Source organism: Sander vitreus, chromosome 9 (assembly GCF_031162955.1).
Source record: "Sander vitreus isolate 19-12246 chromosome 9, sanVit1, whole genome shotgun sequence".
Lineage (NCBI taxonomy): Eukaryota > Metazoa > Chordata > Actinopteri > Perciformes > Percidae > Sander > Sander vitreus.
The window spans coordinates 33652555-33666183 of NC_135863.1; positions in this window are offsets into that span (position 1 = coordinate 33652555).

A 13629-nucleotide genomic window follows, 5' to 3' on the forward strand; every position below is an offset into this window, starting at 1 on the left:
TCACCTTCATTTGTAATTAAAACTTAGAGTTTGAAGGCCAAAACGAGCCATCATTTGCTTATGTTTCCTTTGTCTCTGGTTTAACTGAGACAAGCAAGCAACAGCCATTTAGGAATTCATACAAACAATGCTCCACCTCTACTTTCTAAGTTCACAGATTTGTCACGCAATGCCTGTAGGAATACAGTGCATTTTCTGCTCTGCCGCAAAGTCACTTTCTGCTCCACTGACATTCTCTTGCCCGTTGATTGGGGCAGTGCACAGATTCATGTGATTTATTGGGCTTGATTGCAGGACGAGCAGCAATTCACTGCTTCCCCGTCATCATTAACAGTGCATAATCCTGAAACGGCCTGCATACTTTTTTTTTTGTTTGTTCATTCCCTTCATTTCCTGCTGAATAAATGGGTTTTCTGCACAGCTAAATTCTAGTTTCAACATATGCAACTTTATGCTCTGTTTAGTTGACAAACTTTTGTGTGCAATTGTGGAACATTAATCCAGTAAGGTGCATCTGAGGATGTTGTCTCTGGTACACCTCCATCACATCATCGCCCACAGTGTCACTTCTAGAGGAGGAGAAGGCAGCAAACACGTTCTTTTCAAGTGCTTTCTCTGGGAATGAAAGGCAATATGAGATAGAAACCCAGAAAATGAGGAGGAATTACAACAAGGTACAGACCACGCAAGGCATCGGGACTTGACGATGATGAAACAAAAGCCCACTTTAGAACAGAGAGCCCTAAAAATCTTACAAGTCCCCAGTTTATCAAAGCCAATCCAAGAGGCAAAGCCCCCTCCCCATCAGTCATTTCATGCCCTCACACAGTTTCTCATCTCCACAGGGAGGCAAACTTTGAAACCAGATAAATAGTTCACCCCATTTACCAGCAAGTTGAACACCTTCATTTCTCCCGAATATTTGTTCAATGCAGCTGGGTGACGTTTTAAATCCTGAATTTGTGCCTTTGCTTGTTTGTAAAAAAGGGTGTGCAATGGCTACTAAAAATAGCTCCATTGACCCACTTTAGAATAGTACTCACTGGCATTGTTAAAAGGGATAGATCAGATCACACAAGACCTTTAATAGAAACATCCTGTATTCATGTTTTCATTGTAAGCTTAAGGTGACGATGACATCACCCACAACATGCTTTTCTGTTATTTAAAGGCTCAGCAAGGCCATCTCTGGTTTCAGTCAGTTTGCTATGAAGGCCGTACACATCACTGTGGTCTCTCTCCACTGTCAATGATCTGTCTGAACATGGACCTGACTGCCTTGGAAAGTACCCCTTATTAAAAGCAGCTAGCCTCGGGCTGTGGATTGCTGTGATAAGACATTTTTATTGTCAGATTTATCAGCATATTAGTGAGCTGGTCAGGTGAACTCAGGGCAGTAATTCTTAACAATGGGTACTTGTACCTCAGGGGATACTTCTGTAGTTACCAGGGGGCAGTGGCGGCCTTATGCATCAGAGGGACCCATTTCAAAAATGAATATGGGGCCCTACCCAAAAAACATAAACACACAGAAAAAAGCAAGGATTCCTGTTGATTTGCATCAATTGTATATTTTTGTTACTATGTGCACCTTCAGCTTCATTAACAGGCACCTCAACATAGAAATAATCTAACCTACACCTAGGGCTAGGTAGCAAATTCAATACTTTTCAGGCACCGACCCAATTGCCTCTAAAGTATCAAGTATCGAAAAGTGCCTTGTCATTTAATCTCCAATTTCAATACCTAAAGAGCAAATCTCATCAGCGTCAGTGAGCCAATAGGAATGGAGCATGCTTCTACCAAGATCTAATAATGCTGCTGATTGGCTTTCTAATGTTACACGTCATAGAGACAGGCACAAAAAAGACAGGGCTCAGGTAGTGGGAGCTGAAAAATAAATAAAAAGATTTGTGCAATAATGTGTAATGTTGTCATTTCTTTTTATTTAATAAAATTGGTATCGAAATTAGTGTCGTTTAAGAAACCGGTATTGTTAACGATATCAATTTTTTTTTAACGATACCCAGCCCAGGGTCATGGCTGTTTACAACGTGTAGCCCGTTCAGCGAGGTTGTTGTGTTTTTAGCGGTTCCTACTGTAATTCTAAGCCTAAAACGTTTGTCTGTCAGTTGGGTACAGAGCTCTGCGTGAGCTTTTATGACTGTCAATATAGCCAGCATCTAACGTTAGCTACTCCGCTGTGCTGTGGAGTAATGTCTGGCTATGTGAGACAAGTGTCTAGCAACATTGTTGTGGATGCTGTGGTCTCAGCCTGGCAACCTCCGTGAACTTTGAGTCTGGCGAGGAGGGGGCGGGGGAGACGACTCTCAAATTTGTACTGCAGTAACTATTTTAAACACTAGCTGTCAGTATTACATATTGCACCTTTAAATTAAACTGAAATGAACACGTATTGGGAACCACTGACCTGCAGGGACCTATAGGGATAATGTGTGAGCCGTTTGGTTGACAAGCTTTGTGGCTGAGGAAAGGTCCAAAGCAGCGAAGGGCACTGAATGGCATGTATCTAGCAAGAATGCTGACTTTTCTCTTTTCTGGTTGATTTACTGAGGAAGTCTTTGAACTATTCTCAGGTGGACTAATAAATGAAAAGCAACAAAGTACAGCTTACAAAATCTTCCAGAAGAAATCAGGGAACGAGGATGACAAAACAAAGGCTAACAGATCCCACATTTGCACTTTATTATAACCACAAAAGATTTGTATTCTCTTCCTACAGCACATGCTGCACATATGCTGTTTTTAAATACCTGCTAAATCCACATTACCATGTACTCATGAATGGTTCTGCAATAATAAAGACATTCTGAACTAAACATTTTCTCCAAAGTGAGCTGCAAGTCGTCTAATGGAAGCGACGATAAGTGTAAAATCCTGGACAACTCCCCTGACACCTTCTTGTAGATCTGAATCCAGACATTGCTTTCTGAAGTGCTGCACTTTCATGGGAGAAAAAAAGACACCTGCTCCTATGGCAACAGAAAATCAGTTAAATGAAGACAAACAGGAGGCCTCTGAACCTCCACCTACGCGTGCACTAAAAAACACAACCTCCTTTCACAAATCCATCAACGTGGTAACTTTGTAGACTGACTGAATGCTAATGGCTCGTAGCATGCACCGCTTAAATAGGTCACGACTGGGAATAATTGTATTAACTGCTGTAAACAGAAATAAACAGGGGAAAGTGAAGAACAGTAATGGCTTGTCATGATCTATTCCGAGGCTTTCTCGGAAAATGGCGGAGAAGTCTTAGGGGAGGCACTCAGTGTCACAATTTGGCTTTTTGTAAAAACTGCCATCTGCTTAAGAAAGCCAATTATGAACTGAGATACGGGAAAGCAAAAAAAAAAAAAAGTGTCTTTAAGACCAGAAGCTTAAACCTGATAAAATTCTTCAGAAAATCATCCTCAATGATGTTCGCTCATATTTGAATACATCAACCAACGTGTCCCTGAGCCAGACACTTAACCCCTAGTTGCTCGAGAGGCGTGCGACCTCAGACATATATAGCAATTGTAAGTCACTTTGGATAAAAATCGTCAGCTAAATGACATGGAATGTAATGAATAACAGATAATATGACTTTGAAGCTTTTATTCTTCTTTACCTTACATCTCTGAGCTATTATACAGAATGCATTAAACCGTGATTAAGTGCTCTGTAATTCAGAGTGGGAAGTTAGGAGAATATGAACTGAAAGATTTAGTTATTTGGTGTGATCGGTCCAGTCCACTGTCTCTCTGTTTATCTGGATTTTTCCTACAATGTTTAAATGTTCTGTCTGGTCGTAAGACACAATGCCAAGAACAAGCTGTTCCCTGAGCGGCCCACAAATATGTGCAGTGGAGGCTTTTGCAGTGAAAACAGCAGGAAGTTGATCAATTCTTCTTCAAAAGTTAACCCAGCTGGTCAGATGCACACGATTTAAAACACATTTGCAGACACACGCTTGAGCAATATCCTCACGTCCTTCGTGTTCTTCCCTAGTATCAGATGAATTCCTAGTAGCAGTTGACTCTTATTTCCTGGTTTCATCACAAACAAATCTATTTGCCCTTCTATCTTGGGAGCTACATTTACTCGACAGCACATTCATAGTGTTTGCTGGTCAAGCTGCTCTACTCTCTCTGGGTGGCGAGAGTAAGATATTCTTTAAATGTTTAAACAGATGGCTCCCAAGAAGTCTGGAAGTAAAAATAAAAACATGTGCATGAGGCTTGAGAGCTCAGAATGCCATCTATTCTTCATCCTTTATCTCCTCTGGGATCTCGGCCTGGGGGCTGAGGGTTTTGGAAGCGCATGCACACTCGGCCAAAAACAACAGCCAAATGGCGATATATAATTTTGAGGTTGCCTACAGTATGAAAGCATTCCACTGTGAACAGTGTTGTAGATGCAAATCATGACTTAAAAACCTAAATAGCATTCGGAATGGGTAGCAATGTCTCCCATTTCCATAACGGAAACTGTAAATATTGTTCATTCTCTACTGAAAGTGAGATTGCAGTAGCATTCACTGACATCCAGTTGTGCTTAACCTTTTAATGTTTTTTTTTATTTTATTTTTTATTTCGTTGTTCCTTTGGACACTAACAACACAAAAGTGACAGACAGCCATTGACATAGAGCCATGCCACCAGCATGGTATCAAAAAGTCAGTATGCAGTGCAATTTGTGTATTGCATCTGTGTGGTGGTGAAACAGCTTGGTTGGGCAATAGATCCTCGTCTTGTGGTATTCGACAAATTGTTGCTGACATGTATTCAAACACAAGTATTTCCTGTATACTTTTGAATGGGCAGAGGGAAGTTTCACTGTCCACAACTGTTATTGTGCTATTGTGTATTCCAGTGGTTCCTAAACTTTTTCTGTAGGTACAAATATTGTCTAGGGATGGTTATCCCAGTCTGTTTCAACTGCCAGTATACTTTGTCATCAGCACTTTCCATATGTACAACTGAGTGCAAACGTCTGAAAATGTGCATCTTCATCCCCATATTTAAACAATATCACGTCTGTCGTGACGGCTATGACTCTCTTTGATTTCAGATGTGGTCGGACAACACTTCTTATGAACTAGTTCGGTTCAGCACAAGCAGACCCTTAAGCCGAAACTATACTGTCCGAGTCCATGAATGTGTGAGGGTTCGTGTGACGTAAATGTCGTCATCAGAAGGTGTATGCATACTGCGATCAAGGGGGTAAGCTTCTCTCACAACGCATACCTCCTATGGCGCCATTTTGATGCTAACAAGCACTCACCCCCCCGTTAGCATCCCATTGACTGCCATTCATTTTGACGTCACTTTGACAGAGAATAACTTCACATCTGAAGCGTTTAAAGACTGTCCGTTGTTTATTTCTAAAGAAACAAGACAATGTATAAAAGGCTCCATTACCTTGTAGCTCACGTTATGGCTCCGTAGCAGACGTTTTTATAACAATAGGCTAACGATTGGGTCATAACCACGAGACTTCCTGTCTCATAGTAGAGGAGTTACCGTATAGTACAGGAGAAGCTCTCAGGCAGTTTGGACTTCCATCAGCTGTTTAAGTGTAATGACTAATGTTAACTATCATTTTAGTGATCAATAATTAGCCTGTGTCTATGTTATCTCCTTACATATACCTACGCTCTCCGTCTCTGCTACATTGGGAATGATTGAGATTTCTCTTGGCACAGCTACCAGAAGACTTCCAACTTTCAGACAGGTTGTTCACGTCACATCTACGTCTTCAAGCTCAGTTGGAGGCTGCTCAGTAACGCTCAGCCATCACCGGGAAAGAGCTTCTAATATCCTTCACTGGTCTCTATCCAGAGCAACGGGATCTGTTGGTCCAGTTTATATACTGTCTATGACTGCGATAGGCTCTGTGTGGACATCCGCAACTGCTAATTTGTTGTAACAGCGCAGATGTTAGCTTGATTTATGGTTCTGTGTTGAATCTACATCGTAGGTCACGTAGATACGTACCCTATGCTGTACCCTGCTGTGCACCTCCCCAAAAATGTAACTACACGTCGCGGCAATGCAGACTGCAACAACTGTCATTGGTCAGCTTGGCTGGGCCTGGTAGCCTCGCATTTCCCTCTGTGAACATAAAAAATCAAGGAGAGGGTTCCCTTTTCCTGCTACAGCTTTCTGACAGTGGTCAGACAGTACAGGGGAGACACTTTGTTTCTCCATTGCCACAGGAGTCGTAACTCGCTCCAAAGCTAATCCCTGTCACCCTCTCACTCGCTCTACCACACACTCCCCACGCATACACACACACAACGGCGCTGCTATTCTCTTAAAGAGATATACTAGAATGATGCAGACACACCAGCCTCACAACGGCATAGGCCACTTATGTAAGCTACACAACCATAAATCAGCCTTTATCCAGAAATGTCCACGCAGCCACTCCACTCCACACTTGGGAGAATAATCAAGCCTTTAGTATGTTGACATTTAGCTCAAAGAACCACTTTGCCTTAGTACAACCTCACAGAGCCGCTAGCGTGGCTATCGACTCTTAACAAAAATGGTTTCAAATTAACTAAAATTAAACACTAAACCAAATAATTATAATAATTAAAAACTTCACCATAAACAGGCCACATGCCAAGAGCGATTTCTACCGCTAACTTCCTAGAAAGAACATACCTGAAAATCTAATGTTTGATAAAGGGTTAGAAGGTCTAATTCTGCAGGAAGACTACAGCACTGCAGGCTTGTGCACACATTACTAACTGTGCTCCAGGACCTGATGTCTCTCTTCCTCATATCCTAAATCGTCAGGCTGCCCAATCTCTGCCTTGGAGAAAAACATTTACCAGAAACAAAACACAGATCCCTCTCGGTTTTCAACGTATGCCTGGGAAACATGCGGGATGAAGACACAGTGTGAAGGGTGACATGTATAAAACATGAGCAGATTGGGAGAGCGAGGTGAGCACTGAGCACTGCTTCGGAGAACAGATTAAATTTAAAACGTAGCCTATGTCTGATTTATGACCCCCTAACCTTTTCACCTGATGATCTTGAGCTGCTACTGTATATTTCAAACAATTTAAAAGAGATGTCAGTTTCCTTTCTTCTTTCTCCTTAAATAAGTACACTGACTCATACAATTACTATATGCAAGACAAAAGGGAGTACCCTCTATTTACACAGCCCAGCCACTCAATTTACAGCGAGTACTTCTTGTTATCAGATAGACAAGATCTTGTTCTGTGGATACAATGGGAAAGTGTTTAAAAACAAAAAAAAAGGTAGATGCAGTGTGAAATAAAATGGGAATAATGTGGAATCCTTGTTGGGATTGACTTTTCCCATTATCTGTTTCTGTGAGCAGGAACAGAACATTATCGCATTGTTGGAAACCCACGTCAAGTCTTTGCCACTCAAAGCATATGAGATAAGAGAGTTGACAGCTACACAGGAAAACACATTACTATTTCAGTTGGCGTTGCTGCTTCCGTGCTGCTCTGCATCCATTTTGAGTCATCCCTTACCCCTGTTCTTAATTGTTAATGATTTCTTCAAATAGGAGCCGGCATCGCTCACACTTTCCCTCGGAAGGTGTCACATTCCAAGATGTAAATCCGAGGTTAATCCACAAATTAGGTTTCTGCTGGCAGTGTGCACGGATACTGTGAGAATGTTGATTGCACGAGAGTGCACTGTTGCTACTATGCAAAAGTGAACGACAAACTCAAAATGACTTTGATCATGTAGTTCAGAATCATTTACCAGCGGGATGGAGAGCATGTGAAACACGCATGGCCAGTGAGGGATGAGGAGGCTAATGCTAAAAACACGAAAAGCATGGTTATCCTCAAAAGGCCTTATTAAAATTTAAGAAGAGGTGGGGGAGGGGAGGGCATCTACACAGATCTGAAGAAATTATGCTATAGAGCCTGCTGAATGTGGAATATATTCTTCAAAATGCCATTAAAACAATTGTTACATGTGGGCTAGATGTCTAAAAACCTTTGTAGCCAAATGTAGCTACATTTTAACACGCCTAGACCAGTAAATCACCAATATCCAAAATCCTTCAATTTTATTGAATTAAAATTCTCTGTCTGAAGGCATACACTCTTGTTTCCTGGCTCCAACCTTTGCAAATCCAATATTTTAGATTATTATTATAGCATTACAACATTATTATTATATAAATTGTGTATTTAAAGGTATAATATGTAATATTTCTGCATTAAAATGTCAAAAAACAACCATACAGTACCTATATACATTTTTAATTGTGTACTTAAATTATCCCAAATGTTTCCAACAATGTTCAAATCCCGAGAAATCTTGAACTTCCGTCAAAACCATATGGTCAAAACACGGTAAACAGCAGATGATACGTTCGAGAGTAATTGTAAATCATACAATGTCAAAAAATTATACTCTAATAGTAACAGTAATACATAATTTTTACATCAGTTTTCATTAATTACATGCCATTTTGCAACACAGTAATACACTAGAGATGAACATATTGATTTGATATGTCAATATTGATCCAGCTTACTACAATGTGTTACACTGACAAGTGCTCATGCTAATGTTTGGCTAAACTGTATGCTTTCTAAGGTTACCATACATTCTAAGGTGTTCAAAATGCACATTTTTAATATGATTGTTTTGACCACATTGAACAGCACTGGGCTACCCCACGATTACATTTGCCACATTAGCGTATTGGTAGTTGAATAATCTAATGCTAAGTTAGCCAGCTAGCGCACCCCAGTCTACTGGGGGACTGCCCATTTCTCCGACGCTCCATTGTTCTGACCTCTCAATAACCCGAAAAATTCCCTTTGGTCCTACGAATCCCACTATGGCCATGCCAAGACCCGCCCTACGAAGCAGCTCGATTGGTTAGGGTTAGGCATTTGACCTTGAGTGGTTAAGGTTAGTATAGCCGATTGGTCAGGGGATAGGACCTGAACAAACGGGGTTATGTTACCTCGTCGGGAATACCTCGGAATACATATAGGTGATTCCAAAGGCCCACTTTCTTTTTCTTGGCACTGTAGCTTTACTAATATGTGAGAGATGTCTTTTATTCAAACAACAGTTGGAGACCCATCAGCTGGCGACATCATCTTCACTGTAATTACCTTGAATAAGGACAGTCAAGAACGACAGGTTGCTAGGAGACTGTTGCAGAAAGAGCCTAAGGAAGGCATTAATGCTGACCTTTAGCAGAGGACAAGGTAAGAAAATGAAAATAGCATATGATGTTGTTTATACCATGATTCAGCAATTTAAAGTAGCAACATCATAGACATTGGTCATTTATTCTTCAGTGAAGCAAAATTCATGAAGGCTTTTAAGTTAATACTGCTGCTTGGACTAACAACAGATGCTTGAATCACTGTTTCCATGACTCATGGTGTAAACAACACTTCACACTGTGGTTCTAATACACAAAGTGTTGACACTCGTGCATTGTCTTTCAGTTACTGATGCTAAAAGCTTGATTCAAGTTCTCTAAATTCTGGTAGGAATTCTGCAGACCACATACAGAAAACAGCATCCGATTTAAAAACAGCCGCAGAGTTTCCATCAACAACCACCAGTCTTGCGTGTGGGCCCTTTAGCTTTAACTGTGTGCACATGTGCTTCAAACATGAATTACTCATGTGATGAGATACACAGTGTGAAGATCTGGTCACATACCGTACAAGAGTGTATTCAAATCAGGGCATTTATCTGTCTCAGTGTCACATGTGACGTGAGAGCCAGCGCCATAGGCTTGCCCGGTGGAAGCAATGTGTTCGTGCGAGAAGAAGGGAATAAACTTTTCTCCATGGATTGATGATGAACGAGATTTACTTTTTAAGACATAAGCTTTGCAACTGTAAGGGTGTCAGTTTGCTACTTTGCTGACAAGTGGTCTGAATATTTCACATGGCCTTTATTCAGGTGATTGATGTTGGGCAAAGATGTTAAATACACACAGAATCTATAGGCTAGGATAAGGATTTCGAAACCAAAATGGAGTTTGGGTGTCTTTCTCTCAACCAAACAATTTGAGTTTCAGTTACTTTGTTTCCTACATTTTGGTGAATTTTAGATATTAAAAATAACAAAATATTTGGTACACTACAACAGCATTTACATGTTAAATCATTTGGTTTAGTTTTTGGTTCACGCCCCTGGTACTCCAGCAGAGTATCAGGAGGGAGGCCAGGCTGTAGGCTTGGCCCACGCCAGGGACCCACAGTCAGCTGTCCTCTCTGGCCCACACCCCCTGGGTCCTGGATGCCAAAGAGAGGAGGAAAGGGAGGCTCTAATGAGCTTTAACTAAATTATCACAAAAAAACAAACAAAAAAAAAAAGGTTTCTGCAATGCCAACCCAGCTGAGAAAAGTAGCCATGTTTAAGCTGGACCAGAGAACATTTCTGACATAGTTCCAAAGTGTTGTGAAAAGGACAGCAAGAACATTAAGATATGAATTAAGCGTTCAAATTATCTCTAAACATGTTGTGATTGGCCAAAAAACTCAACATAAATACAATATAATAGTAGATAGAACAGGGAATAGGTGGAGACCTTAATTGTAAGTCAACAATTATTACAAATGATCTCACTATTATCACAATTACTTCATGATTACAAATAATTTACTATAAAATAATAATGAACATATTACTTTTTAAGAACCAATAATTAAGGTATTAATTAAGGTGTTCATTATGTTGCACGCAATTTTGCTAAGCACTGAACTAAGTATGAAGTCATGTGTGTCATACATGAATTCCTTTATCAATCCATGCATAGTCACAGTCATGCATTTATTAAATACGGATTGCATACATTTTTGTAATAAACAATTCATGGACTACATAATCAGGCTTTCAAATGCGAGCAAGTTCATTTACAACTGTCAGTGCCACTTGGTTAGAGCAACCACAACATGATGTTTTCAGTTTCTGAGAGAACAATGAATCTGCCTATCAAAGATCCAAGAGTCCAACTGGCCGTTCGCTGAGCTCTGATGCATTCACAGCTATTACACACGGCCTTGGAGACATAATCAATGATGTTGATTACAACATAAAACACAGAGGAACAAGGAAAGAAAGAAAAGTCCCATACCATAAAAATCTCAAAGAAACAAAGACACTATTCATATATATTTTTTTAAATAACAAGATAAAAGCCTCTTTGCTTGATTACTTTTTTGATATTTGTTTGTTCAGAAAGACTCCAATATCACATATCTATACAGCGGTACCAAAGCATTGAACGAACAAGCATGCTGTGTCTGTCATTGATTAAGTCCGTTACTTGGTTGTTACTGCTAATTTATTGCAATTTTTTTCTGCAGCTCTAGCACAGAAAAAAACACTCAACAAAAAAGGAAAAGGTGTAAAATTGGAATTAGGAGCTGTTTTCCGTGGCAGTAGCATTGTGTTGACAGTTTTTCACTTAATCCACTCTGTGAAGTGAATGGACTCGGTCATGATAGTACACACAACCTGCGACATTCAGCTGTTTATACACAAGTGTTGGAGTGGTAATCCACAAAATCCCCCCCAAATCCCCTTAATCACAGCTGGTTGATTCTGAACAAAAACACTGTTAGTCTGAATGGCTCACTCAGGAGCGTTTGATAAAGAGAGGAGGAAGGAGAGACCTCAGCCTGAGAGGCGATGCAGGACGATGCCTAGAGCAGGTTAATGGGACGACTTAACACTGTTTACTGTAACTGTCATGCAGAGCTGAATCATCAATGTACAGTAACACTACAGATGTATGTAGAAGGAGAAGCAAATGATCATGTTGCCAGACCTATCTCCACAGCGCTGTGGAGTAAGGTCTACATCACATTCTAGGATAGGAGAAAAAAACCTATATCCTATTCTAGGGTAGGAGATGGGTTGTTTGCATTTCTTTAAACCAGTAGTCTTGGGCAGTACTAAGCTCCGGATGCAGCGACGGTGGCTCTGCAAAATAGTCTCGGGAAGAAACTTGTTTTGGTGGAACATTTGCACCCTGCAAAAGAAAACGCCACATACAATATTAAATGATGTGAACTGTTCACAAAATAAAGTAACGTGAGCTATTTAAATTAGCTGATAGATGGTTAAACCTCATTAGCTCTTACCAGTGTATCGCTGTGTGTACTTTGTCGACAGCAATCCCACCAATCCGACCCAAAATGTCCCAGTTAGAGAAAAAAATGCCGTAAACATATTCTTTGTAAATCTTTACAGGCGACAAGGCCTTATTGCACGGTCAAAATGTTCTTCAAAACTTGCCATTTTCAGCGTGTATCTTGCCAGCTTGAAGTTTGTTGTTGTTTCCCGAAGCGAACGGAGATTGAGAACGGCAACACACAGAGAGTGGAAGGTGAGAGACGTCAGGCAATTATCCTGAAAATGTACTTCCAGGCTATGTTACCCTTAATTGTGTTTTTGCTATGTAAGCTATGTATATGACTGTGAATGTCGGCTTATCATCTCGCCTCCAATGTGGCTCTTTGGAACAGCCATAAAACGTTTACCTTCAGATGAGGTCAGCCAACTACAAACTAGGTCTTTCTAGTATACCCATCTACTACTGTATTTGTTGAGTTATTTCAGTCTGGACCAAAGTGATGAACCGACTGACCGACATTGCTATCCATGGAGCTACACTAGCATGGCTAAAACCTAATTATAATAACTAAAAATAAGTGGAAACTGGAACTGTGTTGGTTTCAGATGTGCATCCGGCCAAGCAAAAATGTAAAGACATAGAGCTCGTCAGCAGACGATGCAACACATTGCGTCAGGCTGTTAACACAAGTTCAATAAAACTGTAGAAGGAAGGCATAGAGAATAGCATGGGACAGATAAGAGGTGGATAAATTAAGGCATCTGAAGTATCTTCTCCAGTAATTCAATCCAAAGAGGCGGAGTTGAATTAGTTTGGAGTGTCTGGGCAAAACAGTGTTGGGGGAGGGAGGGGCGACAAGTTTGATTTGAATAATTTATCACTGATGTTTCCACTGCCTTTGTTCTAGGTCCAAAGAATCCAGGCTTTAAGTTTTAATAGCATTTGTGGCTGGACTTCTTATGTGTGATCAAATGATTCTCAGTCCTGGGATTTAAAAACAAACAAATATTCTTAACTTCTTTTTTTCTAGCAATGTAAGTTATTGAGGCCGCATGGGTAAAGCTCATTTCTCTCTACCCTTCACCCAACTGATTTTAAACATACAGATGTGTCTCTGGTATTTCAATTACTGACTATGCACTCATCAAAGTTGTTCAATCATTCACTGATTTAAACATTTACTTTTGTAAAAGTTCACATTATAAAGCCAAACTGGAAACAACAGATGGAGCCAGTAAAACAGTGAATTACACTTGTTAATTCTTAATCTGTCTTGCTGACTCCTTTGTTGAATGCTGTGTGGTGAAAGGAGTGTGTCCAAGCAAGATATGCTAATCCACCCTCATGCCATCTTCTTGCGCAGTCTTTGTATATATTATACTTTTAAACCCATTCAAATGAAACAAACACAGTGGCTGCAGAAGTTTATACTACAAAGATTAAAAAAAGAGGTTTTTCTATAGTTTAAAGAAAAGAGACCTTGGCTTGGGAGCT